The sequence below is a fragment of the Stenella coeruleoalba genome (assembly GCF_951394435.1).
Source record: "Stenella coeruleoalba genome assembly, chromosome: 9".
Lineage (NCBI taxonomy): Eukaryota > Metazoa > Chordata > Mammalia > Artiodactyla > Delphinidae > Stenella > Stenella coeruleoalba.
The window spans coordinates 98440629-98455831 of NC_137155.1; positions in this window are offsets into that span (position 1 = coordinate 98440629).

A 15203-nucleotide genomic window follows, 5' to 3' on the forward strand; every position below is an offset into this window, starting at 1 on the left:
AAGGTATTTCTTCCTGATTATTAAGGAAGTTGAACATCTTTTCATATTTACGAGAGATTTGGTTTCTTCCTCTGTGAATTTTCTCTTCATATCCTTTGCCAGTATTTCTGTTGTGAAGCCTTTTTCTTATTGGTTTATAGGTGTTTAAAATCATATTCCGGACATTAATTCGATCACCAGACACTTAAGGTGATTGCTGATAGGGTTGCATTTAAGTCTCCCATCTTACTTACCATAGTTGTTTTCTGTGTTCCAGACATTCAATGACACTTTTTTCTTTGGCCTGCTTTTGGATTATTATTTTTTTTTTAGTAATTCTATTTTCATCACTCACTTATTAGTTATACATCATTTTTAATGGTTGCTCTACATTTTACAATATACATCTTTAATTTTCAACAGCCTGCTTCACGTAAATTATACCACTCCACCTGTGGCGCTTTAACCTCACAGGAATTTATCCACCATCCTTTGTGCTGTTGTAAGCATACATTTTATGTTTCTAGACGTTACCATCTGCATAATTCATTGTAGGTTGTGCACATGGCAAATATCTTCTCCCAGTCTGTCTCTTGTCTTAACATTTTTCATGGTAATATATGTTGCACAAACATTTATTTTTAAATATAATCAAATTTAGTACTTTTATTTTTAGGGTTTGCACTTTTATTTTTTGTTTCTTTTCTTCCCTACCCAATGCCTTAAGGATATGCCTCAATTTTTTATTCTAAGATGTTTACAGTTTAGCTTTTACACAGTTAGATCTTTAACCTAGAATTGAGTCTTTTAGCTTTTAATACAAGTTGCATCTTTACTGAGATATAATTCACAGAGCATTAAATCCATCCACTTAAAGTGTACAATTCAGTGGTTTATTATGCTCACAGAGTTATGCAACCATCACTATAACCTAAATTTAGGATATTTTCATCACTCCAAAAAGAAACCCTGTACCCCATTTGCCCCTAGCCACTCCCACTCAGCCCTAGGTAACCACTAATCCACTTTCCGTCTCTACAGGTTTGCCTATTTTGGACATTTCAAATAAACAGAATCATATCATATGTGGTCAGTTGTTACTGGCTTCTTTTACTCACATAGGTTTTTTAAGGTTCGTCCATGTTGTAGCATGAATAGTATATCATTCCTTGTTACTTCATTGTATGGATAGACCCAATTTTATTTATCAGTTCATCACTTGATAGACATTTGGATTTTTTCCCACTCTTTGACGATTATCAAAAATGCTGCTGTGAACATTTGTGTACAGATTTTTGTGTGGATGGATATTTTCATTTCTCTTGAGTGGAATTCTAAGAGTAGAATTGCTGGGCCAACTATTTAATATATATTTTTATTGGAGGATAATTGCTTTACAATGTTGTGTTAGTTTCTGCTGTACAACGAAGTGAATAAGCTATATGTATATCTAAGGAGCTGCTAAATTGTTTTTCCAAAGAAGCTGCACCACTTCTCATTCCCACCCGCCGTGTAAGAGGGTTCCGATTTCTCCACATCCTCACCAACACTGATTCTCTTTCTTATTATAGCTATCTATGGGTGTGCAGTGGTATCTCACCGTGGTGGGTTTTTTTATTTTATTTATTTTATTTTTTTGCGGTACGCGGGCCTCTCACTGCCGGGGCCCCTCCCGCTGCGGAGCACAGGCTCCGGACGCGCAGGCTCAGCGGCCATGGCTCACGGGCCCAGCCGCTCCGCGGCATGTGGGATCTTCCCGGACCGGGGCACGAACCCGCGTCCCCTGCATCGGCAGGTGGACTCTCAACCACTGCGCGACCAGGGAAGCCCATCTCACCGTGGTTTTGATTTACATTTCCTTAATGGCTAATGATGTCGAGCATCTTTTTATGTGCACATTGGTCATTTGTATGTCTTCTTCGGAGCCACGTCTATTCAGAACTTTGCCCATTACAATTTTTTTAAATTGTGGTAAAATACACATAAAATTTACAATTTTAACCATTTTTAAGTGTACCTTTCAGAGTCAGTATGGACATTCACATTGTTGTATAGCCAATCTCCAGAACTCGTTTGATCTTGCAGAACTAAAACTCCATACCCATCAAACAATTACTCCCCATTTCCCCAGCTCCAGCTCTGGGCAACTACCATTCCTCTTTCTGTCTCTATGAATCTGACTATTCTAGGCACCTTATATAAGTAGAATCCTACACTACTTGTCTTTTTGTGACTGGTTTATTTCACTTAGCATAATGTCAGCCATCAAGATTCATCCGTGTTGTAGCATGTGTCACAATTTTCTTCCACTTTAGAGGTGAGTAATATTCCATTGTGTGTATAGATCATACTTTGCTGATCCATTCCTCCGTGGAGGGACACTTGGGTTGCTGCCACCTTATGGCTATTGCGAGTCATGCTGCTATGACCATGGCTGCACAAATATCTCTTTGAGACCCTGCTTTCAATTCTTTAGGGCTGTATACTCAGAAGCTGAATTGCTGGATCATAATGGGTTCTATTTTTAATGTTTTGAGGAACCATCATAATGTTTTCCACAGCAGCTGCACCATTATACTTTCCTACCAACAGTGCTCAACAGGTCCAGTTTCTCCACATCTTCACCAACACTTACCATTTTCTGTTTGTTTTGTTTTGTTTCGATAGTAGCCATTCTAACAGGTGTGAGGTGGTATCTGATGGTGCTTTTGATTTGCATTTCCCTAATGATCAGTGATGCTGAGCATTTCTTCTTGTGCTATTGGCCATTTGTATATCTGCTTTGGAGAAATGTGTATTCAAATCCTTTGCTCATTTTTAAATCACTTTTAAAAAATTGTCCATTTTAAAATTGGGTTGTAAAAGTACTATATATATTCTAGATACAGGTACCTCATCAAATATAATATTCACAAATATTTTCTCCCATTCTGTAGGTTGTATGTTCACTTTATTGAAAGGGTCTTTTGAATGACAAAATATTTTCATTTTGAGGAAATTCAGTTTACCTATTTTTTCTTTTGTTGTTTGTTTTTCTGGTGTCATATCTAAACAACCATTGCCTCATCCAAGGACATGGAGGCTTATGCCCATTTTTCTTCTGAGGGTTTTGTAGTTTTGGCTCTTACATTCAGGTCTGTGACTCATTTTCAGTTAATTTTTGTATAAATTGTGAGGCAGGGGTCCAACATCATACCTTCGTATGTGGAAGTCCAGTTGTCCCAGCACCATTTGTTAAGAAGACCATTTATTTACCCCCATTGAATTGTCGTGGTACTTTTGTCAAAAAAATCAATTGACCATAAATGTGATAATTTATTTTAATTCTATTCCATTGATTTATATCTTATCTTTATACCAGTACACACTGTTTTGATTACTGTCACTTTGTGGTAGGTTTCAAAATCAGAAAGTTTGAGCCCTTCAGCCTTGTTCTTTTCTTTCAAGATTGTTTTGGGCTACTCAGGATCCCTTGAACTTCTATGTGAATTTTAGAATGAGCTTATAAATTTCTGGAAATAAGCCATCTGGAATTTTGATGGGACCCAGAAGTCAACTCATCAGCTAATATCCCAGTAAGAGGCTCCTATGTTGACTACTCTATGGTGATTCTTTTCAGATGAATGTAAGATGAGAAATCCAGTATTAATAATTTTGGATTTTCTTTTTGTTTTAATTTAATTTATTTATACAGCAGTTTCCTATTAGTCATCCATTTCATACACATCAGTGTGTACATGTGAATCCCAATCGCCCAATTCATCACACCATCACCCCACACCCCGCGGCTTTCCCCTGTTGGTGTCCATACGTTTGATCTCTACATCTGTGTCTCAATTTCGGCCCTGCAAACTGGTTCATCTGTACCATTTTTCTAGGTTCCACATATATGCGTTCATATACAATATTTGTTTTTCTTTTTCTGACTTACTTCACTCTGTATGACAGTCTCTAGATCCATCCACGTCTCTACAAATGACCCAATTTCATTCCTTTTATGGCTGAGTAATATTCCATTTTATATACGTACCACATCTTCTTTATCCATTCGTCTGTCGATGGACATTTACGTTGCTTCCATGACCTGGCTATTGTAAACAGTGCTGAAATGAACATTGAGGTGCATGTGTCTTTTTGAATTATAATTTTCTCTGGGTATATGCCCAGGAGTGGGATTGCTGGGTCATATGGTAATTCTATTTTTAGTTTTTTGCAGAACTTCCTTACTGTTCTCCATAGTGGCTGTATCAATTTACATTCCCACCAACAGTGCAAGAGGGTTACCTTTTCTCCACACCCTCTCCAGCATTTGTTGTTTGTAGGTTTTCTGATGATGCCCATTCTAACTGGTGTGAGGTGATACCTCACTGTAGTTTTGATTTGCATTTCTCTAATAATTAGTGATGCTGCGCAGCTTGTCATGTGCCTCTTGGCCATCTGTATGTTTTCTTTGGAGAAATGTGTGTTTAGGTCTTCTACCCATTTTTGGATTGGGTTGTTTGTTTTTTTAATATTGATCTGCATGAGCTGTTTATATATTTTGGAGATTAATCCTTTGTCTGTTGATTCGTTTGCAAATATTTTCTCCCATTCTGAGGGTTGTCTTTTCGTCTTGTTTCTTGTTTCCTTTGCTGTGCAAAAGTTTTTGTTTTTTTTGTTTTTTTTTTGCGGTACGCGGGCCTCTCACTGTTCTGGCCTCTGCGGTTGCGGAGCACAGGCTCCAGAAGCGCAGGCTCAGCGGCCATGGCTCACGGGCCCAGCCGCTCTGTGGCATGTGGGACCTTCCCGGACCAGGGCACAAACCCATGTCCCCTGCATTGGCAGGCGGACTCTCAACCACTGTGCCACTAGGGAAACCCTGTGCAAAAGCTTTTAAGTTTCATTAGGTCCCATTTATTTATTTTTGTTTTTATTTCCATTACTCTAGAAGGTAGATCAAAAAAGATATTGCTGTGATTTATGTCAAAGAGTGTTCTTCCTATGATTTCCTCTAAGAGTTTTATAGTGTCCGGTCTTACATTTAGGTCTCTAATCCATTTCGAGTTTATTTTTGTGTGTGGTGTTAGGGAGTGTTCTAATTTCATTCTTTTACATGTAGCTCTCCAGTTTTCCCAGCACCACTTATTGAAAAGACTGTCTTTTCTCCATTGTATATTCTTGCCTCCTTTGTCATAGATTAGTTGACCATAGGTGCGGGTGTTTGTCTCTGGGCTTTCTATCTTGTTCCATTGATCTATATTTCTCTTTTTGTGCCAGTACCATATTGTCTTGATTACTGTAGCTTTGTAGTATAGTCTGAAACCAGGGAGTCTGATTCCTCCAGCTCTGTTTTTTTCCCTCAAGACTGCTTTGGCTATTCGGGGTCTTTTGTGTCTCCATAAAAATTTAAGATTTTTTGTTCTAGTTCCATAAAAAATGCAACTGGTAATTTGATAGGGATTGTATTGAATCTGTAGATTGCTTTGGGTAGTATAGTCATTTTCACAATATTGATTCTTCCAATCCAAGAACACGGTATGTCTCTCCATATGTTGGTGTCATCTTCAATTTCTTTCATCAGTGTCTTATAGTTTTCTACATACAGGTCATTTGTCTCCCTCGGTAGGTTTATTCCTAGGTATTTTATTCTTTTTGTTGCAGTGGTAAATGGGAGCGTTTCCTTAATTTCTCTTTCAGATTTTTCATCATTAGTGTATAGGAATGCAAGAGATTTCTGTGCATTAATTTTGTATCCTGCAACTTTACCAAATTCATTGATTAGCTCTAGTAGTTTTCTGGTGGCATCATTAGGATCCTCTATGTATAGTATCATGTCATCTGCCAACAATGACAGTTATACTTCTTCTTGTCCAATTTGTATTCCTTTTATTTCTTTTTCTTCTCTGATTGCCGTGGCTGGGACTTCCAAAACTATGTTGAATAATAGTGGTGAGAGTGGACATCCTTGTCTTATTCCTGATCTTAGAGGAAATGCTTTCAGTTTTTCACCATTGAGAATGATGTTTGCTGTGGGTTTGTCCTATATGGCCTTTATTATGTTGAAGTAGTGTCCCTCTATACCCACTTTCTGAAGAGTTTTTATCATAAATGGGTGTTGAATTCTGCATCTATTGAGATGTTCATATGGTTTTTATTCTTCAATTTGTTAATATGGTGTATCACATTGATTGATTTGCATATACTGAAGAATCTTTGCATTCCTAGGATAAATCCCACTTGATCATGGTGTATGATCCTTTTAATGTGTTGTTGGATTCTGTTTGCTAGTATTTTGCTGAGGATTTTTGCATCTATATTCATTAGTGATATTGGTCTGTAATTTTTTTTGTAGTATCTTTGTCTGGTTTTGGTATCAGGGTGATGGTGGCCTCATAGAATGAGTTTGGGAGTGTTCCTTCCTATGCAGTTTTTTGGAAGAGTTTGAGAAGGATGGGTGTTTGATAGAATTCACCTGTGAAGCCATCTGGTCCTGGACTTTTGTTTGTTGGAAGAATTTGAATCACAGTTTCAATTTCATTACTTGTGATTGGTCTGTTCATATTTTCTATTTTTTCCTGGTTCAGTCTTGGAAGGTTATACCTTTCTAAGAATTTGTCCATTTCTTCCAGGGTGTCCATTTTATTGGCATAGAGTTGCTTGTAGTAGTCTCTTAGGATGCTTTGTATTTATGCGGTGTCTGTTGTAACTTCTTTTTCATTTCTAATTTTATTGATTTGAGTCTTCTCCCTCTTTTTTTTTGATGAGTTTGGCTAATGGTTTATCAATTCTGTTTATCTTCTCAAAGAACCAGCTTTTAGTTTTACTGAGCCTTGCTATTGATTTCTTTGTTTCTATTTCATTTATTTCTGCTCTGATCTTTATGATTTCTTTCCTTCTGCTAACTTTGGGGTTTGTTTGTTCTTCTTTCTCTAGCTCCTTTAGGTTTAAAGTTAGATTGTTTATTTGAGATTTTTCTTGTTTCTTGAGGTAGGCTTGTATAGCTAAACTTCTCTCTTAGAACTGTTTTTGCCACATCCCGTAGGTTTTGGATCGTTGTGTTTTCATTGTCATTTGTCTTTAGGTATTTTTTGATTTCCTCTTCGATTTCTTCAGTAATCTCTTGGTTACTTAGTAACGTATTGTTTAGCCTCCATGTGTTTGTGTTTTTTACGTTTTTTCCCCTGTAATTGATTTCTAATCTCATAGCGTTGTAGTCAGAAAAGATGCTTGATATGATTTCAGTTTTCCTCAATTTAAGAGGCTTGATTTGTGACTCAAGATGTGATCTCTCCTGGAGAATGTTCCGTGCGCACTTGAGAAGAAAGTGTAATCTACTGTTTTTGGATGGAATGTCCTATAAATATCAATTAAATCTATCTGGTCTGTTGTGTCACTTAAAGCTTGTGTTTCCTTATTAATTTTCTGTTTGGATGCTTTTCCTTTGGTGTAAGTGAGGTGTTAAAGTCCCCCACTATTATTGTGTTACTGTCGATTTCCTCTTTTATAGCTGTTCACAGTTGCCTTATGTATTTAGGTGCTCCTATGTTGGGTGCATATATATTTATAATTGTTACATCTTCTTGGATTGATCCCTTGATCATTATGTAGTGTCCTTCTTTGTCTCTTGTAACATTCTTTATTTTAAAGTCTATTTTATCTGATATGAGTATTGCTACTCCAGCTTTCTTTTGATTTCCATTTGCGTGGAATATCTTTTTCCATCCCCTCGCGTTCAGTCTGTATGTGTCCATAGTGGGTCTCTTGTAGACAACTCATATATATGAGTCTTGTTTTTGTATCCACTCAGCAAGCCTGTGTCTTTTGGAGCATTTAATCCATTCACGTTTGAGGTAATTATCGATATGTATGTTCCTATTACCATTTTCTTAATTGTTTTTGGTTTGTTTTTGTAGCTCCTTTTCTTCTCTTGTGTTTCCCACTTAGAGAAGTTCCTTTAGCATTTGTTGTAGACCTGGTTTGGTGGTGCTGAATTCTCTTAGCTTTTGCTAGTCTGTAAAACTTTTGATTTCTCCATCGAATCTGAATGAGATCCTTGCCTGGTAGAGTAATCTTGGTTGTGGGTTCTTCCCTTTCATCACTTTAAGTATATCATGCCACTCCCTTCTGGCTTGTAGAGTTTCTGCTGAGAAATCAGCTGTTAACCTTATGGGAGTTCCCTTGTATGTTATTTGTCGTTTTTCCCTTGCTGCTTTCAATAGTTTTTCTTTGTCTTTAAGTTTTGCCAATTTGATTATTATGTGTATTGGCGTGTTTCTCCTTGGGTTTATCCTGTATGGGACCCTCTGAGCTTTGTGGACTTGAGTGGCTATTTCCTTTCCCATGTTAGGGAAGTTTTCGACTATAATCTCTTCAAATATTTTCTCAGGTCCTTTCTCTCTCTCTTTTCCTTCTGGGACCCCTATAATGCAACTGTTGTTGCGTTTAATGTTGTCCCAGAGGTCTCTTAGGCTGTCTTCATTTCTTTTCATTCTTTTTTCTTTATTCTGTTCCACAGCCGTGAATTCCACCATTCTGTCTTCCAGGTCACTTATCCGTTCTTCTGCCTCAGTTATTCTGCTATTGATTCCTTCTAGTGTAGTTTTCATTTCAGTTATTGTATTGTTCATCTCTGTTTGTTTGTTCTTTAATTCTTCTAGATCTTTGTTAAACATTTCTTGCATCTTCTCGATCTTTGCCTCCATTCTTTTTCCGAGGTCCTGGATCATCTTCACTATCATTATTCTGACTTCTTTTTCTGGAAGGTTGCCTATCTCCACTTCATTTAGTTGTTTTTCTGGGGTTCTATCTTGTTCCTTCATCTGGTACGTAGCCCTCTGCCTTTTCATCTTGTCTATCTTTCTGTGAATGTGGTTTTTGTTCCACATGTTGCAAGATTGTAGTTCTTCTTGCTTCTGCTGTCTGCCCTCTGGTGGATGAGGCTATCTAAGAGACTTGTGCAAGTTTCCTGATGGGAGGGACTGGTTGTGGGTAGAGCTGGCTGTTGCTCTGGTGGGCAGAGCTCAGTAAAACTTTAATCTGCTTGTCTGCTGATGGGTGGGGCTGGGTTCCCTCCCTGTTGGTTGTTTGGCCTGAGGCAACCCAACACTGGAGCCTACCTGGGCTCTTTGGTGGGGCTAATGGCAGACTCTGGGAGGGCTCACACCAAGGAGTACTTCCCAGAACTTCTGCTGCTAGTGTCCTTGTCCTCATGGTGAGACAGAGCCACCCCCGAACTCTGCAGGAGACCGTCCAACACTAGCAGGTAGGTCTGGTTCAGTCTCTCCTGGGGTCACTGCTCCATCCCCTGGGTCCCGATGCGCACACTACTTTGTGTGTGCCCTCCAAGAGTGGAGTCTCTGTTTCCCCCAGTCCTGTTGAAGTCCTGCAATCAAATCCCGCTAGCCTTCGAAGTCTGATTCTCTAGGAATTCCTCCTCCCGTTGCTGGACCCCCAGGTTGGGAAGCCTGACGTGGGGCTCAGAACCTTCACTCCAGTGGGTGGACTTCTGTGGTATAAGTGTTCTCCAGTGTGTGAGTCACCCACCCAGCAGTTATGGGTTTTAATTTTATTGTGATTGTGCCCCTCCTACCGTCTCATTGTGGCTTCTCCTTTGTCTTTGGATGTGGGGTATCTTTTTTGGTGAGTTCCATTGTCTTCCTGTTGATGATTGTTCAGCAGTTAGTTGTGATTCCGGTGTTCTCGCAAGAGGGAATGAGAGCACGTCTTTCTACTCTGCCATCTTGAACCAATCTCGCTGGATTTTCTTGTTACCAAAATAAAATGAAAGACTTCACTCACCAGGATAATTAATTAACTGATTGGAGTCTATTTATCTTCCTTTGTCGTGTAGCCTATGTAAAAAGTGGAAAAATAAAATGTATCTTCCATTTGACATATTTAATATGAATTTAGTTCTATAATTGCATATACTTTTGCTATATTTTCTCCCTCAATATTACCAGCTGTATATTTGACACATTAATATTAAATATTGTGTAATCAGTTGAAGTTTTTTGTTATGAACTTATTACAATAGGAATTGTTCTAAGAAACAAACATGTAAGGCAGTATTAAAATGTGAGCAAAATGTGTTTTGTTTTTTCTTAAATAAATGATTATTGTCTTTAAAAAACATTTTGGGGCTTCCCTGGTGGCACAGTGGTTGAGAGTCCGCCTGCCGATGCAGGGGACATGGATTTGTGCCCTGGTCTGGGAAGATCCCACGTGCCACGGAGCGGCTAGGCCTGTGAGCCGTGGCCGCTGAGCCTGTGTGTCCGGAGCCTGTGCTCCACAATGGGAGAGGCCACAACAGTGAGAGGCCCGCGTACCGCAAAAGAAAAGAAAAAACATTTTGTATATCATCTTATTCTTTATTTCTAATTTTATTGTATTTTGAGTATAAAAAGTGATCTGAATAAAATTGGTTATTTGGAATTTGTTATAATTTGCTTACAGCCAGTTTTTGTAAATATTCCATGTATATTTGAAAAGAACATAGAAATCTCTTAATTGTTTGGATAACATTAATATGCTTTTCAAATTTTCTGTATTCTTACTAATTTTTGTCTGTTTTATCAATTACAGAGAAAGAGGTATATAGAAGCATTCCATTGTGGGTTTTTTTCAATTTTTTCCTCATAATTCTGTCATTTTTTGCTTTATATATTTTGAGATCATGCTGTTAGCTACATTATATCATACTTTTTTTCACAATATAGTGACCTTTTTATCCTAGTAATAGTTTTTGCTTTAAAGCCTGTTTTGTTCAATGGTATTACTATGCCAGCTTTCTTTTGGTTAGTGTTTGCTGGTATGTCTTTTTTCCTTCCCAATTCGTTACTTTACTCTATACTGTGTCCTTAAGTTTTAGATATCTCTTGTAAACAACATGTGACAGAATGTCAAGTGTCTTTTGGCCCTTGTCTGGGCATTGAGGCTAAGGCCCAGAGCTGAGGACAAAAGGCATAACCTACCCCATGTTTTGATTTTGTGTGGCCAGAAGGCGTGGGAACTGTCACTTACCTACAGAGCTTACTAGGAGGCACCACTTAAGAACTGACACTATCCCCGTGCCCGCCCCCCAACCCCTGCATAAAGAGACTAGAGAGAACAGGTTTCTGGGCCGTCCCTCCCTTTCCACGATGCGAGAGAGTTCTTGGTCCTCTTTTGTGGAGCCCAGAAGTATGGCTCAGTGCCCTTTGCAGTCTCCCTCTTCCATTACAGGGAAGAAGAGGAGGGTGCTTGATCCATGTCCCCTGTAGGTGTGGGCACACTGGAACGTGGAAACAGACAGTTTTTAACACAGTGATTTCTGAAGGCTTAAAAACATCACCAGAAAGACACTAGGCTACTCCCACCCCATTCCAGTTCCCCTCAACCTCTGATGGTGCATTATACAACCCAAACAACTTCCTTGCTTTCTTGTAAAGAGCATGGGGGTTGGGGGAGGAGCAGGGACTCTGCTGTGCCCACATCCCACAGGCCCACATGGCCACAGGCCACTTGATGGGTGCCTACCTCTGGGAAGAGCTAGGGACAGAAATTTCTAGTTACCCCTCTGGGAGTGAGTCTCAGTGTCAGAGTGGGACAGAGTGAAGCTGAGCACTACCCCAAGGTAACCTCACATACTGCCTACCTGGAAACCACCATAGCAGCAGAGGCCCACGGTCCCAGGTGGGACCCAGCGGTGGGAGGGTTCCAATCAACACAGAAAACCACGTCCTCCGTCACCTCCTTTTTGAGCGCTCCATGCTTTGGCCAAAAGTGAGGCTTTGTAAAAGCCTAAGTTAGAGTGTGGGTGGAGGAAGCTTGGAAGACCAGAGAGAAAAATGAAGAAGTGTTTGAAAAGCAGACCGCATGCCCTCTTCACCTCAAGCCGCTAGTGCCCCAGACAGATCTAGCCTGAACTGGAGTGGAGGGGACCCCAGCTCTGACTGAGTTCAAACACAGTTCAGACTGAGGCTGAAATGAGACTCTCTGACAAGAGAAAGCGATGAAACATTTTGGAATTTCAAAAAGATGTCATTATTGTACTGAATAACCAGTAAGAAAACAAGGGTTGACATAAAACAATTATGGGCAGTCACGGGAGAAAGGGAAACTATTTTATGTTTATGCCCCAATGAATTAATGTTTCTCATAAAACTTCATAGAGCTGGATTTTTGTTTAGTTTTATAATCTGACAATTTGTCTTTCAACTGGAGAGCTTATTTTCTTTATATTTATTGTGAATATAGATATATATGGATTTTTTCTATCATCTTATTTTGTGATCTTTATTTACTGTAACTTTGCTTCTTTCCCCCTTTCCCTACCTTCTGTTAGATTAATCAGATTTTCTTTATTCATCTCTTCTCCCTCTGCTAGGAGCCATTCTACCTCTGTTCTTTCAGCAGCTGTAATGAACATAGTAAATATGTATATTTGACTTACGAAGTCTAAATGTAATTGCTGTCTCTGCCCTTCTCTTGAAATCACCAAGACTGTAGGATACTTTCATTGAAGTCATGTTCTGTCCTTCTTACATGTTGTCTAGTATTGTAGTTCCATTTGTTTTGTATCCCCCAAACTTGTCTTTATTATTGTCTTACAAAGTCAATGCATGTTGAGATTTACCCATGTTTACTAAATTTGTTTTGCTCACCACTCTCCTTGTGTCCTTCTTACTGAGTTCAAGTTTCCTCTTCTCAAAGGATAGTCCTCAGTAGTTTTTCAGCGAGGGTTTATAAATGGTACATTTCCAGTTTTTATTTTCTGGAACTGTCTTTATTTGGTTTTGCTTGTGTGTGACAATTGATCAGGGTATAAAATCTAGGTTGACAGTTATTTTCCCTCACCACTGTGTAGGTGTTCGTCCATTGTCTTCTGACCTTTATTTTTATCATAGAAGAGTCTACTGTCAATCTAGTAGTTCTTTCTTTGATGTCAATCTGTCTTTTTCTCTGGTTGCTTTTAGGATTTCTTCTTTGTTTTTGGTGTTCTAGTTTCGCCACAATGTTTATACAAGTGGATTTACATTTGTGTGTCTTGGATTTGAGGATTTATATCTTTCATCAGTTCTTGAAGACTGTTATTCTTTCAAAAAATATTTATTTTCTTCTAATTTCCTAATTATCTCTTTCTAGATAAGAAAATCTGATTTGATAGATGTATGGTCAGTGTTCCTAGTCTATGTTCTTAACATACCATATGTTTCCATCCATCATTTTATCTGTCTTTCATTCTGGGTACTTTCCTCATCTATCTTTCATTTAATGAATTCTTCCCAGCTGTGTCTAGGTCTGCTGTTTAACCTTAACCAGTCCATTGAGTTTTTTAATTTCAGCGGCTCTGTTTTTTCTCTTGCTTTCTTTTTAAAATGTTTCTTTTTAATAGTGTCTTGATTTTTCTTAAGGTTTGGTGATTTCTATTTACCTTGCTTTTACCATGCTGCTGCTTCTACTTTTTTGCCCTTAGTTTTTAGAAATTATAAAAATATTCACATTATAGTCTGTTTTGAATTATTTTACCTGAATTCAAGTTCCTGGATATTTACTCCTGCTCTTTCGTTATATTCTCAATAATGGTGGACTGTTTCCTTGTGGGTTTTGCAGTTTCTGATTGTGAGTTTATATTGAGCTGAGCTTGTGGTCTGGATTGTGGGATAGTTCCTCCTGTTTTTGTTTCCTTCAATCAGAGACCTCAAGTGCTTTCATTGGCCTAGGTCCAATTTTTATGTCAATTTATCAGCCCCGAAGGTAATGTAAAATTTGAATCCCGATCTCCATAAGGTACTATCTGTGGTTTTGGATTCTCAAGGAAGCTATCACCCCATCCACTACCATCACCCAGAGCCCAGCCTGAGATAGATAAGTTTTTGTCACTGTGGCAGGCATGGAGATATGCCACTCAGATCTCTGTTCAAGAGCTTACGATTCAGCTACAAGAAGTGCAGTTAACTGACCAGTTACACCTCTAGGAAATGCCTTGGCTTTCCAGCTGAGGCCATGCTTTTCTTGGACAGCCCCAGGCAATGAGTGAGCAGGTGGGGTCCTAGGCCTGGTCATTTCTTCCCAACACAGGACTCCTCTAACGGGCAACATTTGCTCTAGAACCCTTTGTTTCGTTGGCTGAAACTTTGTCAGAGCTGCATAATGGTCTGTTCCTGCTGCCCAAAACTGCTTCTTCTCCTCTTTCCTTTCACGGATGTTGGATATGTGTCCTGGTCTGAGACTTGGCCTGCAAAACCCTGCTTCCTCCTCCTTTTACCTTTCATAGGCATCATTCTCCTCTTGTACTTCAAACTATGTCTCAGCATCTGCTTCCTGAGGACCCAAGTACCACATCATCTTTTGATGTTAGGATGCATTGTTTGTGAACCATGTATTTTCTGAAGATGAGGCCTTGAAGGGACTTTATCTGGAGGTGTTAGTTCCAACTTCTCACCTCCATGGACCCAAGGCCCACTCCAGGTAGGTGCAGCAGCTCCTCGTAGGCTTCCAACATGGCTGCTCTGTTCTGTCTTTGTTTCTGGCACAACAGGATCTCCCTTTATTCCTTTCTATATTAGCTCTATATTTAAAATTACGTTTACTATATCCCACCTGGAATTCCTAGGTATTCGTATCAGGAGTGTGTTCAGTATTTTGTGACAAAGAATTTTCTTAAGACAGAAATTAAGTATATATACTTAATGTCTAAACAGTGCTTTTAATGTTTTTAGATAATCATATACAAACTGTACGATACTCAGGGTGAAAAGAAATGTGACAATTACGCAAATCAGGAACTTTGTTTTACAGCTGCTGTCAGGGAATAAAGCCTTCCTTGTGATTTGTAAGTCCCTTGCTTCTTTTATTTTTTAATTGAAGTTTAGTTGATTTACAATATTGTGTTAGTTTCAGGTGACAGCAAAGTGATTCACATCTATTTTTTCAGATTTTTTCCATTATAGGTTATTACAAAATATTGAATATAGTTCCCTGTGCTATACAGTAAGTCTGTGTTGCTTGTCTATTTTATGTAGAGTAGATTCTTAACCACAGGCAGATTCTTAACCACTGCGCCACCAGGGAAGCCCCTATGTATTTTATATACAGTAGTGTGTACCTGTTAATCCCATACTCCTAATTTATCTCTCCCCTCCCTTTCTCCTTTGGTAACTGTTAGTTTGTTTTCTATGTCTGTGAGTCTGTTTCTGTTTTGTAACTAAATTCATTTGTATCATTTTTTAGATTCCATATATAAGTGATATCATATCATATTT